This window comes from Nicotiana tabacum, chromosome 9 (genome assembly GCF_000715075.1).
Source record: "Nicotiana tabacum cultivar K326 chromosome 9, ASM71507v2, whole genome shotgun sequence".
In the NCBI taxonomy this organism is placed as follows: Eukaryota; Viridiplantae; Streptophyta; class Magnoliopsida; order Solanales; family Solanaceae; genus Nicotiana; species Nicotiana tabacum.
The window spans coordinates 122016312-122039694 of record NC_134088.1 but is presented as its reverse complement, the minus strand read 5'-3'; the positions used below and the strand labels follow the sequence as shown (position 1 = coordinate 122039694).

At 34.5% G+C, this 23383-nt stretch overlaps 1 long non-coding RNA gene and 1 pseudogene across 2 annotated transcripts; one reads left to right on the top strand and one right to left on the bottom strand.

Moving 5' to 3' along the window:
• LOC107777293 (linoleate 13S-lipoxygenase 2-1, chloroplastic-like) lies at window positions 1-18616 on the top strand (annotated as a pseudogene).
• LOC107777292 (uncharacterized) lies at window positions 3275-5888 on the bottom strand. 2 transcript variants are annotated; one of them, XR_012695065.1, is made up of 2 exons: window positions 4654-5888; window positions 3275-4507 (listed from the first exon to the last, which is right to left on the bottom strand). It is a non-coding gene; the product is annotated as an uncharacterized LOC107777292 (long non-coding RNA). The 2 variants fall into 2 exon arrangements; XR_001646163.2 differs by having other exon boundaries at window positions 3275-3581.
• Window positions 18617-23383: the final 4767 nt, after the last annotated feature.

The window sequence follows — 23383 nt, the reverse complement described above, 5'->3', positions numbered from 1 at the left end:
CAAAGACATCACACAAAAAAATGAAAAATACCCTATACTACCCCAAGCTAAGCAAAACATGTCTATATAAAGAGAACCCTTAGCATAATTCAAAGCAAATCATATATCCTCTGAACCTTATTTCCCAAAAAAACCAAAGAAGAGAAAAAGAAAATAAAAGAATGTTGAAGCCTCAGCTTCATCAAACATCACAATCTACAAAAACCCTAATCCCATGGAATACTACTAAACCATTCATTTCAGGAGAAATCTTAGCCTCTTTTCCCATCAATATTTTAAATAAAAACCTTAGACAAAAACCGAAGAAGAATTTTAGGGTTCATTATGCTGCAAATAGCACAAAAGCTGTGCTTAGTTCTACTGAGAAATCTACTAGTGCAAAAGCAGTGGTAACTGTCCAAAAAACAGTTGGAGGCACTAACTTAGCTTTAACAAGGGGACTTGATGATATTGGTGATTTGCTTGGTAAAACACTCCTTTTGGGGATTGTTGCTGCTGAGCTTGATCCTAGTAAGTGTTCTCTTTTTCCATTTTTTTTCCTGGTATAAGGGTTGAACGAGGGACAGATTCAGAGTTTAAACTCGATGAATTCAATCTTTAAAGTTTTTAACGTTAAACTCATGGACTTTTGAAAACGTATATCTATGCTTTGCTTAAAAGATATTGCGGTTCAATAGAACCCTGCCCGTTGGAACTAAATTAATCAAAGTGTCCCCCGATTAAGGCGAATCTAGGATTTAACTTTGATGGGGTTCAACCCTTTATGTTCTCATTACTGAATTTATTGTATTTTTGCAATTATGAGTTCAAAGCTTAATACTTGTAAATATGTTAAGTGTTTTTTTAGTGTTAATATATTGAAACCGTCTAAACTATACAACTTTTGTCAATTGCCTACCTAAACTATCGCTTGTCCTTAAAAACCCCCTGAACTATAACCCCTTCTTAATAATACCCCCTTCGTCGCTTATGTGGCACAATGTGTATAATAAATTGCCAAAGAGCGCGTGAAGGCGGCAAAAAACCATTAAAATGGCCTACCTGACAGTGTTTCTTTTTATTTTCTCCTTTTTTCATTATATTTCACCTTCCTTCCTCATATTTTCACCTTTCTTCTCTATTTCTTCATTGAATCTATCTGAAATTCTCTCCCTCTCTCTTGTCAAAACTATAATCTTCTATACCGATTCAGGAGCAGACCCCTAGTTTTTATCCCATTTTTTAACAGAAGCTAGAATAGACAAAGCAATTGAGGTTAGAACCAAGATTAATGGAGAAAATCGCTACTGAGAAGGTGTAGCCATTCTCTTATGAGAGCAAAGTCTCCGATGAGAGCAAAGAGAAAATATGTTTTTTTACAATTACCCACTTAGTTTTAACTCTAGCCCCCCCTCCCCCCCCCCCCCTTTTTTTTATCGTGTAATTTTTTACAATGATATAATAAAGAGCATTAAAATCCTAATTAAGTATGTTTTTTAGATTAAGCCAAACAAATATCCACGTAGAATGCCACATGGCAAATTTTAAAAATAATTTGGAGCGTGTATTATACACACCAGTAAGAATGCGGCGAGAGAGTTTTATTATGAAAGGAGATATAGTTCAAGGAGTTTTCGGGGACATGCGATAGTTTAGATAGGCAACTGACAAAGTTTATATAGTTTTGGCAGATTTTAGGGTATTAACTCTATTTATATACTACCTCCGTTCCAGTTTATGTGAACTTATTTCCTTTTTGGTCCGTTCTAAAAAAATGACCCATTTCTAAATTTGGAAACAAAATTGCTTAAACTTACAATTCTACCCTTAATGAGAAGTTTTTATAACCACACAAATACTCTGGGCCCCTTTTTGAATTGTTTAGGACCACAAATTTCAAAAGTTTTATTTTTTCTTAAACTCCGTGTCCAATCAAACAGGTTCACATAAATTGGAACGGAGGGAGTATATAGTATTCAATATTTGAGCCCGTTGACACTAAAGTGGATGGTTGGAATTAACCGGTACATATTTCCTCCCATCCTCCTATATAAGAAAAGAAATAAAGATTTGAATTTAAAAGTAATAAAGATGATAAGTTTCACAAATTTAAAAAAGGACATGCATTAGGCAGTATGGGCTATGCATTGCCAGATGTAAAATTAGGTTTAACTTCAAACCAAGACTTAATTAATGACACTACATACAATTACTTGAACTAATATTAATTTGTGGTGAATATAAAATGAAAATATGAAAGAAATAAGTAATTTACCGATGCATGAATTTTTTTATTTGTTGAAATCTTGTAACAAGCTTGTTGATTTCTTGGGAAGTGGTTTAAGGGTGTTTGTTTTTTAAAAAGAAAGTTCTTTTTCCACTGCCAAATTCAATCAAAAATACGAGTCTACGGCTATATATTTTTCACAAAGTTTTTTTGAAACGGAAATCAATTTTACTCCTCCTATTTTATTTTACATGAACTTATTTGATTGAGTATAGAGATTAAGAAAAAAATATGGATCTTCTCGTCTTAAGCATGTTATGAGATTTATGACTAAAAAAATAATATTATTAAGGATAAAATAAGAAGTTCAAAGTTAAGTTATTTTCAAATATTAAAAAATATCATTCTATTTTAAAAACAAAAAATAAAAAGGAGACAATACAACATGGAATAGAGTGATAAAAGAAATACCCTTCTGCATATCAAATTTCAAATCAGCATATGTTGTCTAACCTATTATAATAGTGAAGTAAATAATTGTACTTTTTTTTCCAACTAAGTAAATAATTGTAGTACTTTTTTTCATGTAAATAGTATTTAATAAGCCATTTGTGGATGCTATTTCGTTTGCTTCTTCTATCACATTCACTCAGTTCAAAACCAAAGTACGAATGTAACGTGCAAAAATGAAGCAAACACTACAAGAAATAAGGGCTACGATGAAATTTAATAAATGTCGTATTAAGTGTCATAAATGTCATAAAATTACTTACCTGACATTTATTTTACACTTAGGTCAAATGTCGTAAATTTCAATGTCTGGGAAATTTCCGACATTTATATTAATGTCGGTAAATAATTTACAACATTTATTTCATGACTCTTTTTGAAATGTCACATTAAATTTTCTGACATTTAATATATTGTCGGTAAATAAATAGTTTGTAGCTTATTTAGTTTATGACATTTAAAAGTGTCTGCGAAATTTGAGTGACTAGTGACACTTCTGTAGCACATCCTTTAATGTCAAAATTGAAATACTCATTGATGTTTATGCAACACATCCTATAATGTAGAAACAAAAATTTTATTCCATTAACAGGAAAGTATAACCATCAAAGTTCAAATTGTACCTACAAATGTCATTCACCATAGAGAATTTAAACAAAAAAAATATTTGCAAACATAAGATCCCTATACAAGAATAAAATTGTGAATAGCTATAAACCTTTACAATTAAACATTGCTGGATTCAAACTAATATCGAGACAAGAGATATCTTCACTTCTTCAGCTCTTTTTTCCACTCCTTCTGCTACTTTCTTTTAGGAGCTTCCTCTCCAAGTCGCTTGAGTGCCTACTCATTTGTTAATATCCTGAATTGCAAGAAAAGGATTATCTGAGGTGATGATCAAAATGATGGCTAATACCACTAATTATTGCAGAATTCCAACTTTAAGTAATAAATCCCCTAGAAGAGAACAGAAAGGATATTGGGTAACTCTATAAACTATGCAGTAGGATTTAATCAAAGATAGCAGCTATCGCTTAAGTAGTTGTATGTTATTATAGTCCAATACTTATCTTTCTAAGTAAAGTATCTCCTAATCCAAAAAATATAACAAATAAAACTAACTTACAAAGACTGCAACAATCAATTACATACCTTAACAGAAATCAAGGACAATATTATCATGAATTTGACAGAGATACACAACAATTTAAATGTTAAACAACTCTGGTAAAAGTTTGGTGGAGTATTGAATTTGGTGATATTGGAATCAACAATCCTAACTTTAGCAACCACCGTTAAGGAGCACATTTTATTCACCTAGCAGAAGTTTACTGTACAAGGAATAAACACGGAGCTCCAAAACTAGCATACACCTAAATTGAGCTCCATACCAAGAATACATCTAAATGTAACCCTGCGAGAAACAGAGCTCATTTGAGTGAGGCATACTTGATATATCATATATAAGTAAACAAAAAATACAAAAGAAAACTTAAAAATATAGCTTTTTAGAACAAGACCAAATAGAGGCAAAACTAAAGATACATGCATAGCCAGTTTCGTCCAAACTCCACTATCAAGCAAAACTCTTTGTTAATCAGCTTGCCAAATGCCAATTAAGATCACTGAATATTTGTATCCTATTTGAAATCAGTGTTAGAATTGAAAAAAGAATTATCTCATTTTCACATTCCTCCTACCAAGAAATTGACGCCAATGATTAATCTTTACATTGGAATAGACGTATGAGCCAACAATCAACCATTTGAGTATCTTTAGATGAAAAACCTGATAACATTCATTACACTAATTAGAGTTAGACAATAAATTCCTTACTCTAAAGCAAGATGGAAAATCAAACAAAATTAATTAATGCTTTATCAAAAACAAAATAAAATTTGCTTAGATAACCCAAAAAAAAAAACAATCTTTACCTTCCCCTTAAGCACTCCAAACTAGATATCATACGAACATATGAAAGCGCTGCATAAAAGCAGCAAATATTTCAATAAAGCACCAATTTTGCAAGCAAATAATATCATCAAAGCTACACACTATAAAAACCTTAAAATAACTAAACTTAATTGTATGATTATCAATGAACAAAAATGTATGAATAATAATTAGCAGAGAAAGAGAGATCGAGGGACTTCATATTCGAATCAGTGGAGACATCGAACTTCAGAAGGAAATCTCATCTTAATTTTAAATAATATATCGTCTGTAGCCGATCTCCTCCCAAGTCGCAACTTTGCTTTCTCAATCCTTCCTGTCTACGACGGTATCAAAAGCAGAAAAGAAGCAATCGACTGATAAGGCACCATTAGCAGAGGATTCCAAAGGCCAGCAAGAACTCTGGGAGCAGAGTGAAGGAGACCTAGAAGAATTATATCACCGTAGCCGCCGTTGTGGGTCTAATTTGTTTCATTTCACGTATTTAAAAGAAAGACATTAGGTTAAAGTTTCCTTCTTTAATTGTAATTGTCGGTAATTGCTTATTAATATTGCAACATTTAAATCAAAATGTCATAATTTTCTCACATTTGTTATCAAATGTCAATATGTTAGCAACTGTTTTTAATAAACGTCACAAAAGTAATTAATTTCTGACATTTATTTTAAATGTCACCAAATAAATGTGACCGTAGCCCTAATTTCTTGTAGTGAAACTGTACTTTGATCATTTTTTCAAAATTGAAAACAATTTAAATAATTAACTCAATAACTTTGACAAATAAGTGATTTAAACTACTAGTGAAAACTTTTACACAACCAATTTAAGGCGTTATATATCTTTAGTATCCTCGACTGAAAATTATTATTGCTAAATTTTTGTCTTTTTTTTTTTTTAAATTTTTGACGAGCTTATACCTAAAAGTTTGTTTACCGCCTTATCTTATAAAAGAAATAAAGAAGCACAATCATGCAAAAGTCATTCAATATTTCTTTTATGCTGATTTCTTGCTTCATAATTGTTCAAGTTCTTCCTCATTTTTTCACTGCAAAAATTAGGTACAAAATTCGTCGTTAATCTGTTGCTAAATAGCCCATAGCTAATAAGATTTTTTGGTAATACTTCATTGAATTGGTTTACTCGTCTTGCAACTTGTATTTAATTGCTATTCTTTTTGTTAATTGTTTTTCTTTGAATATTAATAATTATTTTGTTCTCTATTATCTTTAAAAGAGACTGGAATAAAGAAACCAAGCATTAAGACGTTTGCACGTCGTGGACGAGATGTGGATGGTGACACACATTATGAGGCTGATTTTGTTATTCCTGAAGACTTTGGGGAGGTTGGAGCAATTTTAGTAGAAAATGAGCATCACAAGGAAATGTATGTCAAGAATATAGTAATTGATGGATTTCCCCATGGCATAGTTCATATTACTTGCAATTCTTGGGTTCACTCCAAATTTGATAATCCTGAGAAAAGGATTTTTTTCACCAACAAGGTTTGCAAAAAATTCCGCCTTCATTTATGCTTTATTTATTTTACCCAAAATAATTACTACAGTCAAACATCTTTATAACAACTTTATTTGTTTAAGATATTTTTGGTTGTTATTATGAAATGTTATTATAAAGAACATATATTATAACATAGCATAAAAATCGGTTCCATAAAAACTTGACTTTTATAGTGAATGATTGTTATATAGCGATGTTATATATAGAGAGGTCTGCATGTATCATATTATATTTTTGAAAAAATAGTAATGATTTTTCTCATGGACGGAGCTAGAAGTCGAAGTACGGGTTCGGCCGAACCCAGTAATTTTTGTGCAAACTCTATATGTATTAAGAAATTCACATAAAATATGTACAAAAATGAAATTCAGAACCAATTTACTAACACTTACACTTTATATCACTACCTTAGAATTTAGAACACATAAATTTTAAATTCTAACTTGTAGCCTAACTATAAGGATTCACGAACCATAATAGGTGATATAAAAACGTGAGTTATTTTTGACATATATTTCATAACTTAGACATGATTTCTTCGTTAAGAATAAGAAATAGCTGGTTGATTTTTATAGTGGACGGGAATATGATCAAGAATGAATTAAAGTTATATTTTCCAGGTTACTGTTCAATGCTTAGCATAGAAACATACTTGTAATTATTTATAATTAGTGACTTAATTGTATAACCTTAATAAAACTCAATAAAACTATCTTATCTTAGAATAAAGAGTTAGATCGGGAAAAAGCTACAGCACATTGGCTCTTATTTACACAATTTTACGAGAGATTTTTGCAACTTAAAAACCCGTAATTTCTTGATCACAAAAATAATCTTATCGTTGCGTCAAGCTTCCTTGAGTACAAGACCACATATACTAATTTAGCTAGAACATTATAGTGGTCCATTCCAATATTCCATATATACTTTTGTTTTTGTTTCATCTCACTTATAAACTAGACAAATGTACCAAAAACGTGTATATATATATATAGTGGACCTAGTGGTCCTATTAATTGCATATATTATTACAAACACAGGCTGCTCGTCTTGTGTACTAAATTTCTTGTAGCAAAATGCCTTTTGGCTAAGGGGTAAACAACAACATGCATGCAGTTAATTATCTAACGTTAAAAATAGCCTACCGACACTTAGGTAATGTTGAATTTTGACAAGATTAATGTGAACTAGTGTGAACATTTGAAGCCTCCTTTTAGGAAGAAATTGGTAGATGCATTTTTCATGTATTTACATTGCATGTTCACACTTAATATGATGTCATGCATAACATTATTAAGATCATTTCTCTTCTATAAATAGCAAGAGTTTTGTTCATTTGTAAACATCTCTCACTTGCCTTCTTATCTCCTAAGGCATTTGAATCTTCTTTCTCTCTTGTAGTATTATTCATTTGTATTTTTGGAATGAAATAAATTTGAGTTGATTGTGTCCGAGGACTAGGCAAAAATCAAATTTTACCGAACCTCGTTAATTTCTGGTGTTCATTTTATTATTGTCTCATTTACTATTTATTAGCTACCTTTAGATATAGTAGTTGTGATTTAATCACTCTCTATATATTCGGCTTCCGCAACAATTGGTATCAGAGCCAAGGTTCTATCTTAGTATGCTCTGTGGTTGCAGCATAGTCTGAACTTCCACATCAGAAAAGAATTACTTTGGTGTTCTGTACTGTCAGCAAATAAATAGTATCTATAAAAAAATGAGAGATAATAAAAATGAAGAGTCCACATCGGGTGTCAGTAATACGTCGTTGGCATCTTCGCTTATGACAAGAATTATGTCAAATGCGAAATTTGCAGTTAAAATTTTTGACGGGTCAGGACATTTCGGGATGTGGCAAGCTGAGGTTCTTGATGTCCTTTTTCAACAAGGGCTAGATATTACCATAGAAAAAAATAAACCAGACAATATCAGAGAAGGAGATTGAAAGATTATCAACCGCGTTGCTTGTGGTACCATTCGATCTTATCTCGCAAGAGAACAGAAGTATCCATACACAAAAGAAACTTATGCAAGTAAATTGTGAAATGCGTTGGAGGATAAATTCTTGAAGAAAAACAGTCAAAATAAACTATACATGAAAAAAAGACTGTTACACTTCACATATGTTTCTGGTACTACAATGAATGATTATATCACCAGCTTTAATAAGTTGGCGACAGATTTGCAGAATATGGACGTGACTTTTAGTGATGGAGATATGGCCTTAATGTTATTAAGTTCACTTCCCGATGAGTACGAGCACCTCGAAACTATTCTACTTCATGGGAATGATGAAGTGTCTCTCAAAGAAGTTTGTTCTGTCTTGTATAGCTATGAACAAAGAAAGAGAGAAAAACAAAAGAGTGGAGAAGGAGAAGCACTGGTCGTGAGAGGTCGTTCTCAAAATCATATGAGAACGAAGAAAGGAAGATCCAAGTCAAGATCCAGACCCAGCAAAAATGAATGTGCCTTTTGCCGAGAAAAAGGGCATTGGAAGAAAGACTGTCCAAAGTTGAAAAACAAGGCCAAACCTAACAATGGAAAGGCTGTCATGGATTCAAATGTAGCTGATTGTGACGACTTTGATTTCTTGCTAGTTACAACTGAGCCATTCAAACCATCTGACATATGGCTGATGGATTCAGCTTGTAGCTATCATATGTGTCCCAATAAGGACTGGTTCGTTGATTTTCAAGAAGGAGAATGTGGAGTTATTCACACAGCAAATAACAATCCTCTTACCGCATATGGTATTGGTTCAATCCGATTAAGGAACCATGATGGATTGATCAGAATATTAACAGATGTTCGATACGTACCGGAATTGAAGAAAAATCTTATTTCTGTAGGAGCCCTAGAGTCAAAGGGGCTCAAAGTCGTTGCAGAAAATGGGGTAATGAGAATATGCTCTGGTGCACTAGTGGTAATGAAGAGAATCCGGCGAAATAATAACATGTATCACTATCCGTGGTAGTACAGTTATTGGGACAACAACAGTGACATCCAGTTATGACAAGGAGGCAGAAGCAACCAAGCTATGGCACATGCGCTTGGGACACGCTGGAGGAAAATTCTTAAAGATTTTATCAGATCAAGGATTGTTAAAAGGAGTAAAGACTTGCAATTTGGAGTTTTGTGAGCATTGTGTCCAGGGGAAACAAACAAGGGTTAAATTTGGAACAACAATCCATAATACTAAAAGTATTTTGGATTATGTTCACTCTGATGTTTGGGGTGCTTCCAAAACACCTTCATTAGGTGGGAAACACTATTTTGTAACCTTTATTGATGACTTTTTCCGGAGAGTGTGGGTGTATACTATGAAAACCAAAGATGAGGTGCTGGGAATTTTTCTCAAATGGAAGGCGATGATAGAGACTCAAACAGGCAGAAAGATAAAGTGTCTTCGCACAGATAATGGTGGAGAATACAAAAATGATCTTTACAATAAGATTTGTGAAGATGATGGCATTTTGAGATATTTCACCGTCAGAAATACACCACAACAGAATGGAGTGGCAGAACACATGAACCGGACTTTGCTGGAGAAGGTTCGATGTATGTTGTCCAATGCTGGCTTGGGCAAAGAATTTTGAGCTGAGGCAATAACATATGCATGCCACCTCATTAATCGTCTACCATCTGCCGCTATTGGAGGCAAGACACCATTTGAAAAATGGTATGGAAAATCTGCTGAAGATTATAATTTTTTACATGTGTTTGGCTCAATTGCATATTATCATGTGAAAGAGTCAAAATTGGATCCGAGGGCAAAGAAAGCTATATTTATGGGGATTACTTCTGGAGTCAAAGGATACTGATTATGGTGTCCAGAGACAAGAAAAGTTATATTCAGCAGAGATGTTACATGTGATGAAATTGCCATAATAGATAAGGTGACATTTGAAGATGTCAAATAAACTGATGGTGCTTCAAAGTAGGTAGAGTTTGAGGGAAATTTAACTTTCCCAACACAGGGAGAAAACTAGGAAACAATAGAAGATTTTCCCCTGGAAGAAGAGTCAGTGGAAGGGGAGATTCCAACTCAGGAACCCCAACAACAACTTGAATCAATAGCAACCAGCAAGCCAAAAAGAACAATAAAGAAACATGTTCATCTCATAGAGACGGTGGCTTGTGCAGCCTCAATTGTAGCTGATGGTGTTCCTACCACTTATAAAGACGCAGTCCAAAGTTCAGAAGAAGATAAGTGGAGGATTGCCATGAATGAAGAAATGCAGTCCCTTCATCAGAATTGCACATGGAAATTGGCCAATCTCCCGAAGGGCAAGAAAGCAACTGGGTGCAAATGGGTATTTGCAAAGAAAGAAGGATTTCCTAACCAAGAAGATGTTCGCTACAAAGCAAGATTGGTGGCCAAAGGGTACGCTCAAAAGGAGGGAATTGATTACAATGAGGTATTTTCTCCAGTCGTGAAACACTCCTCCATTAGAGTTTTGTTGGCTTTGGTAGCACAGTTGAATTTGGAACTAGTTCAGTTAGATGTAAAAACTGCATTTTTACATGGAGACTTAGAAGAGGAAATCTATATGACTCAGCCAGAAGGATTCAAAGTTACTGAAAAGGAAACTATGGTGTGCAAACTTGAAAAATCGTTGTACGGATTGAAACAATCTTCTAGACAATGGTATAAACGATTTGATAAGTTTATGTTACGGCAGAAGTACAAAAAAAGCAAATACGATCATTGTGTGTATTTGCGCAAGCTTGAAGATGGATCCTTCATATATTTTCTCCTATACATTGATGATATGTTGATAGCTTCCAAAAATCAAGAGGAAATTGAGAAGTTGAAGATTCAACTAAGAAAGGAGTTTGAGATGAAGGATTTAGGTGAGGCGAAAAAAATTCTTGGCATGGAGATAAAAAGAGATAGACATTCAAAGAAACTCTATCTATCTCAGAAAGAATACTTGAAGAAAGTAATAGATCGATTTGGCATGAATGAGAACACGAAGTTGGTTAGCACTCCTCTTGCTCCTCACTTTAAGCTTAGTGCTGCTATGTCGCCGAAGAATGAAGCTGAACAAGAGTATATGTCAAGAGTGTCATATGCGAATGCCGTTGGTAGCTTGATGTATGCAATGGTTTGCACAAGACCTGATATTTCACATGCTATCGGAGTTGTAAGCAGGTATATGCATGATCCAGGAAAGGAGCATTGGCAAGCTGTGAAATGGATTCTATGGTATATTTGTAATACTGTAGATGTTGGATTGATTTTTGAGCAGGAAGATAATCAGTATCTGGTTGGATATTGTGACTCGGATTATGCGGGTGATTTGGACAAGCGTAGATCAACTACTGGTTATGTTTTCACTATTGCAAATGCACCAGTTAGTTGGAAGTCTACTTTGCAGTCAACGGTTGCTTTGTCTACTACTGAGGCAGAGTACATGACAATTACGGAGGCTGTAAAGGAGGCAATTTGGCTTCAAGAGTTACTTAGAGATCTTGGTATTGGTCAAGAAAATATCACACTATTTTGTGATAGTCAGAGTGCTATCCAATTAGCAAAGAACCAAGTTTATCATGCAAGGACGAAGCACATTGATGTTCGATATCACTTTGTACGAGATATTATAGAAGAAGGTGGAGTCATGGTGCAGAAAATTCGGACTACAGACAACCCTGCCGATATGCTAACAAAAATAGTGACTGCGATCAAGTTTTAACATTGTTTGAACTTGATCAATATTGTTGAACTTTGAAGATTGGAGTTGAAGACACAATCAAAATTTATCAGTAAGAGAAAATTGCAAAAGTGAAATCTTGCCAAGGTGGAGATTTGTTAAATTTTGACAAGATTAATGTGAACTAGCGTGAACATTTGAAGCCTCCTTTTAGGAAGAAATTGGTAGATGTATTTTTCATGTATTTACATTGCATGTTCACACTTAATATGATGTCATGCATAACATTATTAAGGTCATTTCTCTTCTATAAATAGCAAGAGTTTTGTTCATTTGTAAACATCTCTCACTTGCCTTCTTATCTCCTAAGGCATTTGAATCTTCTTTCTCTCTTGTAGTATTATTCATTTGTATTTTTGGAATGAAATAAATTTGAGTTGATTGTGTCCGAGGACTAGGCAAAAATCAAATTTTGCCGAACCTCGTTAATTTCTGGTGTTCATTTTATTATTGTCTCATTTACTATTTATTAGCTACCTTTAGATATAGTAGTTGTGATTTAATCACTCTCTATATATTCGGCTTCCGCAACAGGTAACCCCTAGGACCCATACGAGAAAAAAGAAAAAAAGGCTAGACATACCAGTAATCTCGAACACGCTATCCGGCAGGGCAGCCCGGTGCACTAAGTGGGCAGTCCGATGCACTAAAATCCTGTTATGTGTGGGGTTTGGGAAAAAGCCGGATCACAAGGATATGTAGTAAGCAGTCTTACCCTACATTTTTGCAAGAGGCTGTTTACAGGGTTTGAACTTGTGACCTCCTAATCACATGACATCAATTTTACCAGTTACGTCAAGGATAAAAAAAAAAAATTACTTCGTAGGACGATTTGATAGTCAAGAGATTTCAAATTCAGCGTATTACGATTTGATTTCAATAATTTCTTGAAACTCTACTAACATAATTGTCTCTTTTCAATGTACTCTTTATTGCAAAATCTTTTTTGATTCCCTCTTTCAATTGTCTGCATAATGAGAATCAATCCAGACTTATTAATATGTTTTTTTCTTTTGCCGTATTGACAGTCATATCTACCATCTCAAACACCAAGTGCAATTAAGAGATTAAGAGAAAGAGAACTTGTATTAATGAGAGGTGATGGATTTGGACAACGTAAACAATTCGAGAGAGTATATGATTAAGATGTATACAATGATATTGGAGATACCGATGCTAGTGATGATACTAAAAGACCTGTACTTGGTGGCAAAGACTTCCCTTAACCGGTCGCCCACGAAGCGAGAAAGGTACTCCGATGTTTCAATTTATATGAAGTAGTTTGACTTAATTTAAAATTTAAGAATGAAAAAAATACTTTTAAAACTTATGGTATAAAAAGTTATAAAAGATTTTAGGCTATAAAGCATCACATTAAAAATAAAACGAAAGCGTAAAATTGAATTATTACTAAATATAGTAATGTGTTATTCTTGTTAGGACTAACTAAAAAGGAAAGTATGTAACCGAAATTAGGACAAAAAGAGTATATACTATTTCTAAATAGGCTTAGCTTATATACCATAGTAGTGTAAATAATTTTTATAATACTATGTTATTTTTTTTTGTTGTAACTAATTATTGTCATATTATCCTAAATTTATTTATTATGGACAGTTATTCATAGTTATATTTTAGTGATATGATAATGTAAAATTAAAGTTCTATTAAGTTTATAGAAGTTAAACTTGGCTTGAATCTAATTAATTATATACATTAACCATGTAATTTATATTTCCACTCTATGTAGTTTTACCTACTATAACATAACATGTTACCATTATTTGCATGTTATCAAACTGCTTGTTATAGAAAAAAGGGTCAAGATTTAAGTTATATACAATATTGGTAATGCAATTTTTTTTTATGTAATAGTGTAGTGTAATATGAAATAGCAAGTTAGTTATTATTTTTACTAGACTATCACTTAGTGGGTTGCTCTAGTGGTGAACACCTTCCACTTCCAACCAAGAAGTTGTGAGTTCGAGTCACCCAAGAGCAAGGTGGGGAGTTCTAGGAGGAAGGGAGCTGAGGGTCTATTAGAAACATCCTCTCTACCCCCAGGGTAGGGGTAAGATTTGCGTACAGACTACCCTCCTCGGACCCCATTAGTGAGATTATATTAGGTTGTTGTTGTTGTATCACTTAGTGCTTATCATATAAATACATGTAATTATCTTATAATTGACAAATTTTTTACACTGTCAATATAACTCTATTTATAAAGTTTTATTTCTTGATTTGATAGTATAAAAATTCTACAGTTTCCAATGTTTTAACTCGAATTGAATTTTATAGTACTCGTTTTTGTGGTTGCATTGCAGATCCATTATCTGAATCAAGGAGTGCCTTTGTATATGTACCAAGAGATGAAGCATTCTCAGAAGTGAAGAGCTTAACATTCTCAGGCAACACACTTTTCTCCGTTCTGCACGCGGTGGTGCCGGCGTTGGAGTCCGTAGCCGTCGATCCGGACGTCGGATTTCCACATTTTCCGGCCATTGATTCACCGTTCAACGCCGGAGTCAGACTTCCACCCCTTAACGATAAAAGTAGCCCGTTGAATATCATACCAAGGCTCATTAAGGCCATTTCTGATACCCAAAAAGATGTCTTGCTCTTTGAAACCCCTGAATTGCTTCAAAGTAAGTCCCTAGTATTGCTCGGATCCATCAAAAATTCATAAATCAAAATATTATATCGAAAACTTATGTTGATTGGATCCTTCAAAATGACGTCACATCGATACATATCTTCCAAAAATGCATAACTTATTTGGATAATTCGACACGAATATAGGGCCATATTTTTTGGATAGATATAGCTTAATTTGCATCATTTTAGTGGAACTGTCAAAATAAGTGCACGGTATGTTGAGGAAAAAAAACAGAAGAAGTAATATTATTGCACCTTTAGTAAATTTCTTGTAAAAATCTAAGTTATATATTTTCAACGTTATTGCAGGGGACAAATTTTCTTGGTTTAGAGACGTGGAATTTGCTCGTCAAACCTTAGCTGGTTTGAACCCATATAGTATACGCTTGGTTACGGTATGATTCCCTTAATTAGTTATTTTTATTTCATTTTATAATATTACTTAATTATTGTTTCAGTGCTGATCAATCTTTCTTTTTTCTTGTAAAAGAAAGATTATTGCTCGTTAAATAGGTCGTTTATAAATCAAGGCATACATTATGGTTTAAAGATCAAATTATTGTTAGAAAACACAGAACTAAAAATAGTTCATGAAAATTCCAGGAATGGCCATTGAAGAGCAAGCTAGACCCTGAGATATATGGACCTCCTGAATCGGCCATCACAAAAGAGCTAATTGAGCTAGAAATTGGAGGATTCATGACTGTTGAAGAGGTATAAACAAATTATTGTTTTTTAAAAAAAATAATTATGAGAAAAAACACATTGTTTATAGTTTCTGCTAGCCAACGTTTGGGGGTAGTGCACAAACAGTCATTCTTAGGGCTCCTATTTAGTAATTAGCCAGCGTTTATTTTGTCCTGAAAATTTGAAGTAAAAATCTTATTTTTAGGACAATTCAGGGCATTTGTGTCCCGAAAAATTAAACTGAAAATTAAAATTAAAATTCAGGACATATTGGCTAATTCCCAAATATCAGCTCTTTAGAATGACTACTTGGTGTCATTTCTACCCAACGGTTGGATCGCTTTATTTGCACACATGGCGTTTTTGAGGCTAATCTTTAAATTATTCTCCTCCCCCCCCCCCCCCCCCCAAAAAAAAAATCAAATTTCTAAGTGGACTAAATTTGTCTGGAAAAAAAAAAGATTCATCGAACTACTTTTAAAGGTGATATTTAGTCCATTGAACTTACAAGGGGACATAATTTAAATAGTGGTCTCAAAAAAGGCCATATAGTGCAAATAATCCATTGTAAAGTCTATGCCTTTACATGCTTAATTATACATATATGATATGTACATAGTCTTCCTTCTGCCTTAATTAATTCTTGATATTATACATAAATTGCAGGCAGTTAAACAAAAGAAGTTGTTTATCCTAGATTATCATGATTTGTTGTTACCATATGTGAACAAAGTGAATGAACTCAAAGGAAGAGTGGTATATGGATCAAGAATTTTGTTTTTCTTGACACCAGATGGAACATTGAGACCTTTGGCCATTGAATTAACAAGGCCACCAGTATATGATAAACCTCAATGGAAACAAGTATATTGCCCTACTTGGCATGCCACTGGTTCTTGGCTATGGAAGTTGGCTAAAGCTCATGTTCTTGCTCAAGACTCTGGCTATCACCAGCTTGTTAGCCACTGGTAAGTGATGACATGCATTTTACCAACTTACTTCTTATCTACGTTGCTCGAACTCTTCGAAAATATTGCCGCGTTCGTGTCGGATCCTCCAAAATGCACTACTTTTGGAGGATCTGACACGTATCTGCGAGTATTTTTGAAGAGTCAGATCAACATTGCTTCATATATCACTTTTCATTTGGAGGGTACTTAGATAAGCTTATAATCATATCTAACCAGCTTATAAATATTTTTTAGTTTATCTACGTGTTTGGTAAATACCAATGTTAAAATATGTGACCATCTCATCTTAAAGCTTAAACTGTTAGAGAGAATACACTTTTATTTATTTAATTATGTCTTCAACACGCCCCTCACGTGAGGGCTTGATTCTTGTTTATGAGCCAAACACGTGAATTCTTTTTTTGATATTGGGTGGCGATGAGATTCGAACCCAGAACCTCTGCCTGCTTTGATACCATATTAAAATGTATGATCATCTCATCTAAAAGCTTAAGATGTTAGAGAGAACACACTTTTATATATTTAATTATGCCTTCAACAACCAAAAATACTTATAAGCTAAAATCCATTATCGGAATATTAATACTTTGAAATTGGTTTTCGCAGGCTAAGAACTCATTGTGCTACAGAGCCATACATCATAGCAACAAATAGGCAACTTAGTGCAATGCATCCAATATACAGATTATTGCATCCTCACTTCAGATACACAATGGAGATAAATGCCTTAGCTAGAGAAGCTCTTATTAATGCCAATGGCGTTATTGAGAGTTCATTTTTCCCTGGCAAATACGCCGTGGAGTTAAGCTCTGTTGCTTATGATCTTGAATGGCGATTTGATCGACAGGCACTCCCAGAAGACCTCATTAGCAGGTAATTCACTATCAGTATATTTTAACTTGTCGTAGCAAGTTATACCTATCTAATTTTTCATGTTACTGATCCCACTTATTATGGAGAATTACATGCCGTTATATTTTCAATGATCTGATAGTATAAAAATTATTTACACTAAGAATACAGAGTGTTCCATTTTAACCTTCCACATAACATGTTATTTGTGCAAACTTTAACAGGGGAATGGCTGTGAAAGATCCAAATGCACCATATGGTTTGAAACTAACAATAGAAGATTACCCTTTTGCAAATGATGGTTTAGTACTATGGGATACCCTTAAACAATGGGTAACAGATTATGTCAACCACTACTACACAGAAACCGAACTCATAGAATCCGATACAGAACTCCAAGTTTGGTGGACAGAGATAAAAAATGTCGGCCATGGCGACAAGAAAGACGAGCCGTGGTGGCCAGAACTAAAAACCCCAGATGACTTAATTGGAATTATCACAACAATAGTTTGGGTAACTTCTGGACACCATGCAGCAGTAAACTTTGGCCAATACAGCTATGCAGGTACCCCCCTCCTTATTTTTCAAGTTAAAAATCTCAGCTTTTGTGGATATTTACTTGTAGTTATCTTTTAGTTGACACAGATAGTGTAAAGGTTTTTATACACTATCGGTGTATAGAGGTTAAATTCGTTTTAAAACAAGTTTAAGTTCTATGTACTCGTGATGTGAAAGACATTACACAATCAGCCATTTATAAGACAATTACAATTAAATCTCTACGAGTAAACTGATAAAAATGATAACAATCTACTATCATAAGTTAAAACTACACTTATAGTATAAAAATCTTTACATTGTCATTGTAATCCTCCCATCCACTTTCTCCAAATTTCTTAAAAATGGAAGTTCCATTTTCTACTTATTGTATTTATAAATCATAGAATATTGACAGTGATATTGCATATGTAGGCTACTTTCCAAATAGGCCAACAACTGCTAGAGCAAAAATGCCAACTGAGGATCCAACTGATGAAGAATGGGAGAATTTCTTGAAAAGACCTGAGGATGCACTATTAAAATGCTTCCCATCACAAATGCAGGCAACAAAAGTCATGGCAATTTTAAATGTTTTATCTAATCATTCTCCAGATGAAGAATATCTTGGAGAGAAAATAGAACCTTACTGGGCAGAGGATCCTGTGATTAATGCGGCGTTCGAGAAATTTTCTGGTAGGTTAAAGGAACTTGAAGGGATTATTGATGGTAGAAATGCTGATAGCAATTTAATGAACAGAAATGGAGCTGGAGTTGTGCCTTATGAACTGCTCAAACCATTTTCTGGACCTGGTGTTACCGGAAAAGGTGTACCTTATAGCATTTCCATTTGATTTTCAAGACATGAATTTTGTAATAAGATGCAAGTGAAAGAAAAATAATGCAAGCCAAATATGTTGTTTTTAGTTTCTTTTGCAAATATGATATGAATCATATGAATTTGCAGAGCCTAATCGCTATGCAAATTCCAGGCTTTGCACGATTATATCCTTGCTTTGATTAAAGTTTTGGCACGAACTTTCAAAATATTTATTGACGAGCACAAAGTAACCTGTATCTTTCATAGAACCATAGGCAACTGCACCAATGGATCAGAAATCATAGTCTTTTTAGATAGTAACGATATGATGTCACAATTTATATTATGCACTTCATATTTCGAATTGTTGCAAAATGTTATACACTTCAACTATTTTCTTTACCACTACAACTATAAAAGGTAGAGCACCTTAGCTTCTACCTCTCTTCTCCTTATTATTATTATTATTATTATTATTATTATTATTATTATTATTATTATTATTATTATTATTATTATTATTATTATTATTATTATTATTATTATTATTATTATTATTATTATAGTATTATCATCAGTTTTATTACTGTTATTTTTTTTACTTTGGTTATCTCTTTTTTTTTTTGGTGAGACGGAAAACCCGCATCCGCTACAACCTCTGCCCTTCGGGTGAGCACTCTGTGCGCACTAGGTAAACCTCCCCCTGTGTAATAGCCTGCAAACCACACAAGAGATGTAAACCGCACTAGGAAAGCCATGTGCGACAGGCTCAACCCAGAAGACAATGAGGAAGGATTCGATCCCAGGTCATCCGTATGGATGACCACCCTCCAAACCAAGTGGTCAACCCCGAAGGGTTACTTTGTTATCTTTATAACACAGTAAAGTCAAGATGCAGTTATAAAACTATGTGCCTCCAATTGAATAGTATAGGGTCTAACTGCTTCATTTATAGTACACCATGAATTTTGTGCAGATCATACAGTTTAAAGAACATTAAATATAAAAGTGAGTAACATAACTTGAGTAGTATTTAAATAGTAAGACATACAGAGGAGGTAATTGCACATAAATGAGGCTGATCTTAAACGAGAGAGATATTGAGGGTAGTAGTGCTGAAGTATATGGGCATGGTGGAATAGCCACTTCAATTGATCCGTGGAGCATTTGAGTGACCTTCCTTTGGATGACACAACTGCCCAATTTCGCCAATTCTTGCTTTGGCGAGATCCTGGATTTAGAAGGCCAGGGCTTAGAGGAGGAACACCATCTTTTCGGACTTTGATAAAACCTTTTGATTTCAAACTGGTGTCTATTCTTCCATTCGATATTGGCAGCTTCTTTTTCCAGCAGCTAATGCCTTTATAAATGGCAACAACACAAAAGCAATCATTCAGACAAGCCCTTTGGCAGTCTTGTTCAGTAGAAAGGCTAATCTTCTGAAAATCAGAGGTTGGCCAAGCAATATCTCTTCAATATGTACAACATGCCATTCACTTCAAACACCAATTTATCACCAGAATTGGTTACATTCGCCTCGTCAGAAGTTAGACTGTTATAGTACTCATCATCATAATCTGAATTGGAAGGCACACTTTGGGTAACAAGCACCAAATTCCCATTATCAAACATGTGAAGATAAAACCTACATGTCGAGACATAAGAATATAATTAAATAATAAGAAATGTAGTCTTCCTTACCGCTTAAACTTTTAAATTTAAATGAGTTAACACACAATTCATCATATTATTAGAACAACAAGAAGTCACGGGTTTCATATTGTGCTGTTATCCAAAAAGGCAAAAAGTAAATATCAATATCACGTGTTTGGCATGTGAAAAAAGAGTCATGCCAACACATGAGGGGTGTGTGAGGTATAATATACACATGCCTACACTCTGTGCGTACTGGGTAAATCCCCCACTGTGTAATAACTTGCAATCCACACAGGAGATGTAAACCGTACTAGGTAAGTCTCGTACGACAGGCTCAGACCCAGAGGGGCATTGCGGTGCATCGACCCCGCGTCGCCCGTGTGGACGTCGCCCGCCAAACTATTATCCAATGACCTTCCCGAGCTTATACACTCATATATATTGCTACATTCGAGCTGCCAATTATTATATATTCCATGACAAAATGTATGTTTTCAGTTCAGTAGTTGCAAGCTTTGCTTCTCTGATATTACTCTCCCCACTTTGCCTTCCCTGGCATTACCCTCATACTTGTACTAAAATAAAGTAACCTCACCGCACACGAAACAAGGTGATATAATAGCAGCTTAAACATTAAGATACATGAAAGCACATCAAACAGATGTAACAGATCTTAATGAAGCATGGACCAAAGAACTCTACTAGAAACAGAAGACCAACTACAGATAAAATACAAGCAGAAATATAAATATTGTGCTGGTTACATGCTTATTTACTTCAAAGATAGATTATGTATCTCCCGTAGTTACATCACAAATATATCAAAGTGCAATAGTGCTAAATTTATAAGGAAAGCAAAAGTGATAATATGTGTAACGACCCAACCGGTTGTTTCGACTTTTAGAAACCCGTTCCCCAAAATAAAACTCCTCGAACATGCTTTTATTAATTTATGACTAGTGGAGATGGTTGGTTCGGGATTTGGATGTGTTTGGGTTGAAATCGGAACACTTGGTTCCTTAAATTAACCTTAAAAGACCAAGTTTGACTTCGGTCAATATTTTGAGAAACCGACCTCGGAATGGGGATTTTACGGTTCCAATAGGTTCGTATGATGATTTTGGACTTGGGCGTATGTTCGAATAGGGTTTTGGATAACCCGGGAGCGTTTTGGCTCTTAATAGTGAAAAATCAACTATTTGAAGGTTTAAAATTCTTTAAATTTGGTTTGGAGTAGAATTTTGAGTAATTGAAGTCTGTTTGGATAAAACTCCTCGAACATGCTTTTATTAATTTATGACTTGCGGGGATGGTTGGTTCAGGATTTGGATGTGTTTGGGTTGAAATCGGAACACTTGGTTCCTTAAATTAACCTTAAAAGACCAAGTTTGACTTCGGTCAATATTTTGAGAAACCGACCTCGGAATGGGGATTTTACGGTTCCAATAGGTTCGTATGATGATTTTGGACTTGGGCGTATGTTCGAATAGGGTTTTGGATAACCCGGGAGCGTTTTGGCTCTTAATAGTGAAAAATCAACTATTTGAAGGTTTAAAATTCTTTAAATTTGGTTTGGAGTAGAATTTTGAGTAATTGAAGTCTGTTTGGATAAAACTCCTCGAACATGCTTTTATTAATTTATGACTTGCGGGGATGGTTGGTTCAGGATTTGGATGTGTTTGGGTTGAAATCGGAACACTTGGTTCCTTAAATTAACCTTAAAAGACCAAGTTTGACTTCGGTCAATATTTTGAGAAACCGACCTCGGAATGGGGATTTTACGGTTCCAATAGGTTCGTATGATGATTTTGAACTTGGGCGTATGTTCGAATAGGGTTTTGGATAACCCGGGAGCGTTTTGGCTCTTAATAGTGAAAAATCAACTATTTGAAGGTTTAAAATTCTTTAAATTTGGTTTGGAGTAGAATTTTGAGTAATTGAAGTCTGTTTGGATAAAACTCCTCGAACATGCTTTTATTAATTTATGACTTGCGGGGATGGTTGGTTCAGGATTTGGATGTGTTTGGGTTGAAATCGGAACACTTGGTTCCTTAAATTAACCTTAAAAGACCAAGTTTGACTTCGGTCAATATTTTGAGAAACCGACCTCGGAATGGGGATTTTACGATTCCAATAGGTTCGTATGATGATTTTGGACTTGGGCGTATGTTCGAATAGGATTTTGGATAACCCGGGAGCGTTTTGGCTCTTAATAGTGAAAAATTAACTATTTGAAGGTTTAAAATTCTTTAAATTTGGTTTGGAGTAGAATTTTGAGTAATTGAAGTCTGTTTGGAATTCCGAATTTGGGAATAGTTCCGTATAGTGATTGAAGACTTGCACGTAAATTTTCGTGTCATTCCGAGTAATTTAAGTATATTTCGGCGCATTGGAAGTAAATTGAAGATCTTGAAATTCTTAAGTTTGAATCAATTTGGTTTAGGGTATGATTCTTAGATTTGATGTTGTTTTATGCGTTCCAAGAGTTCGAGCGAGTCCGTTTTATGATTACAAACTTGTTGGTATGTTCGGGCGGGGGCCCAGGGGTCCCGAGGGTTAATCGGACGAGACTTGGACCAATTTCGGACTTGGGAAAAAAATGCTGAAGCTTTCTGCTTCTGGTACATTTACACTTGCACTTGGACAACCACAAGTGCTACTCTCGCAAATGTGAGATTCATGCGTAGAAGCGGAAAAAGGGAAGGGGAGGCCACTGCCGCAGATGCGGAATTTTGGCGCACCTGCGAACGCGCAGGTGCGAGGCAGTGCGCGCAGATGGGAAAGGGGGTAGGCGATCGAAACTCGCACCTGCGAGGATTTTTCGCATATGTGAAAGCCGTAGGTGTGGTACCCCTTCCGCAGGTGCGAAACCACTGCTTGGCAGAATGGTTAAAAATCGGGGCTCAGACATTTTCAGCCCATTTTTCCTCCATTTTCGGGTGATTTCAGAGCTTTTGAGATGGGAGTTCAACTAACAACTTGGAGGTAAGTTAATTCTACACCCCTTGAGTTAAATACATAGATTATAGGTAGATTATAACTAGTAAATCTTAGAAATCAAATGCTTAGATGAAAAACCTAGATTTTTATAAAAATGAGATTTTAACCACGAAAATAGTTATGGAATTGGGTAGAAATTATATATTTAAGTTCTTGAGATTATAGGTAGCGCTTTCATCCAAAAATTTTCAGAATCCGAACATGTGGGCCCGAGGTGAATTTTAGAAATTTTATCATTTTGGATAGGGTAATTTATTTAATAGATAAATTTTGAATCATTTAGCATATATTAAT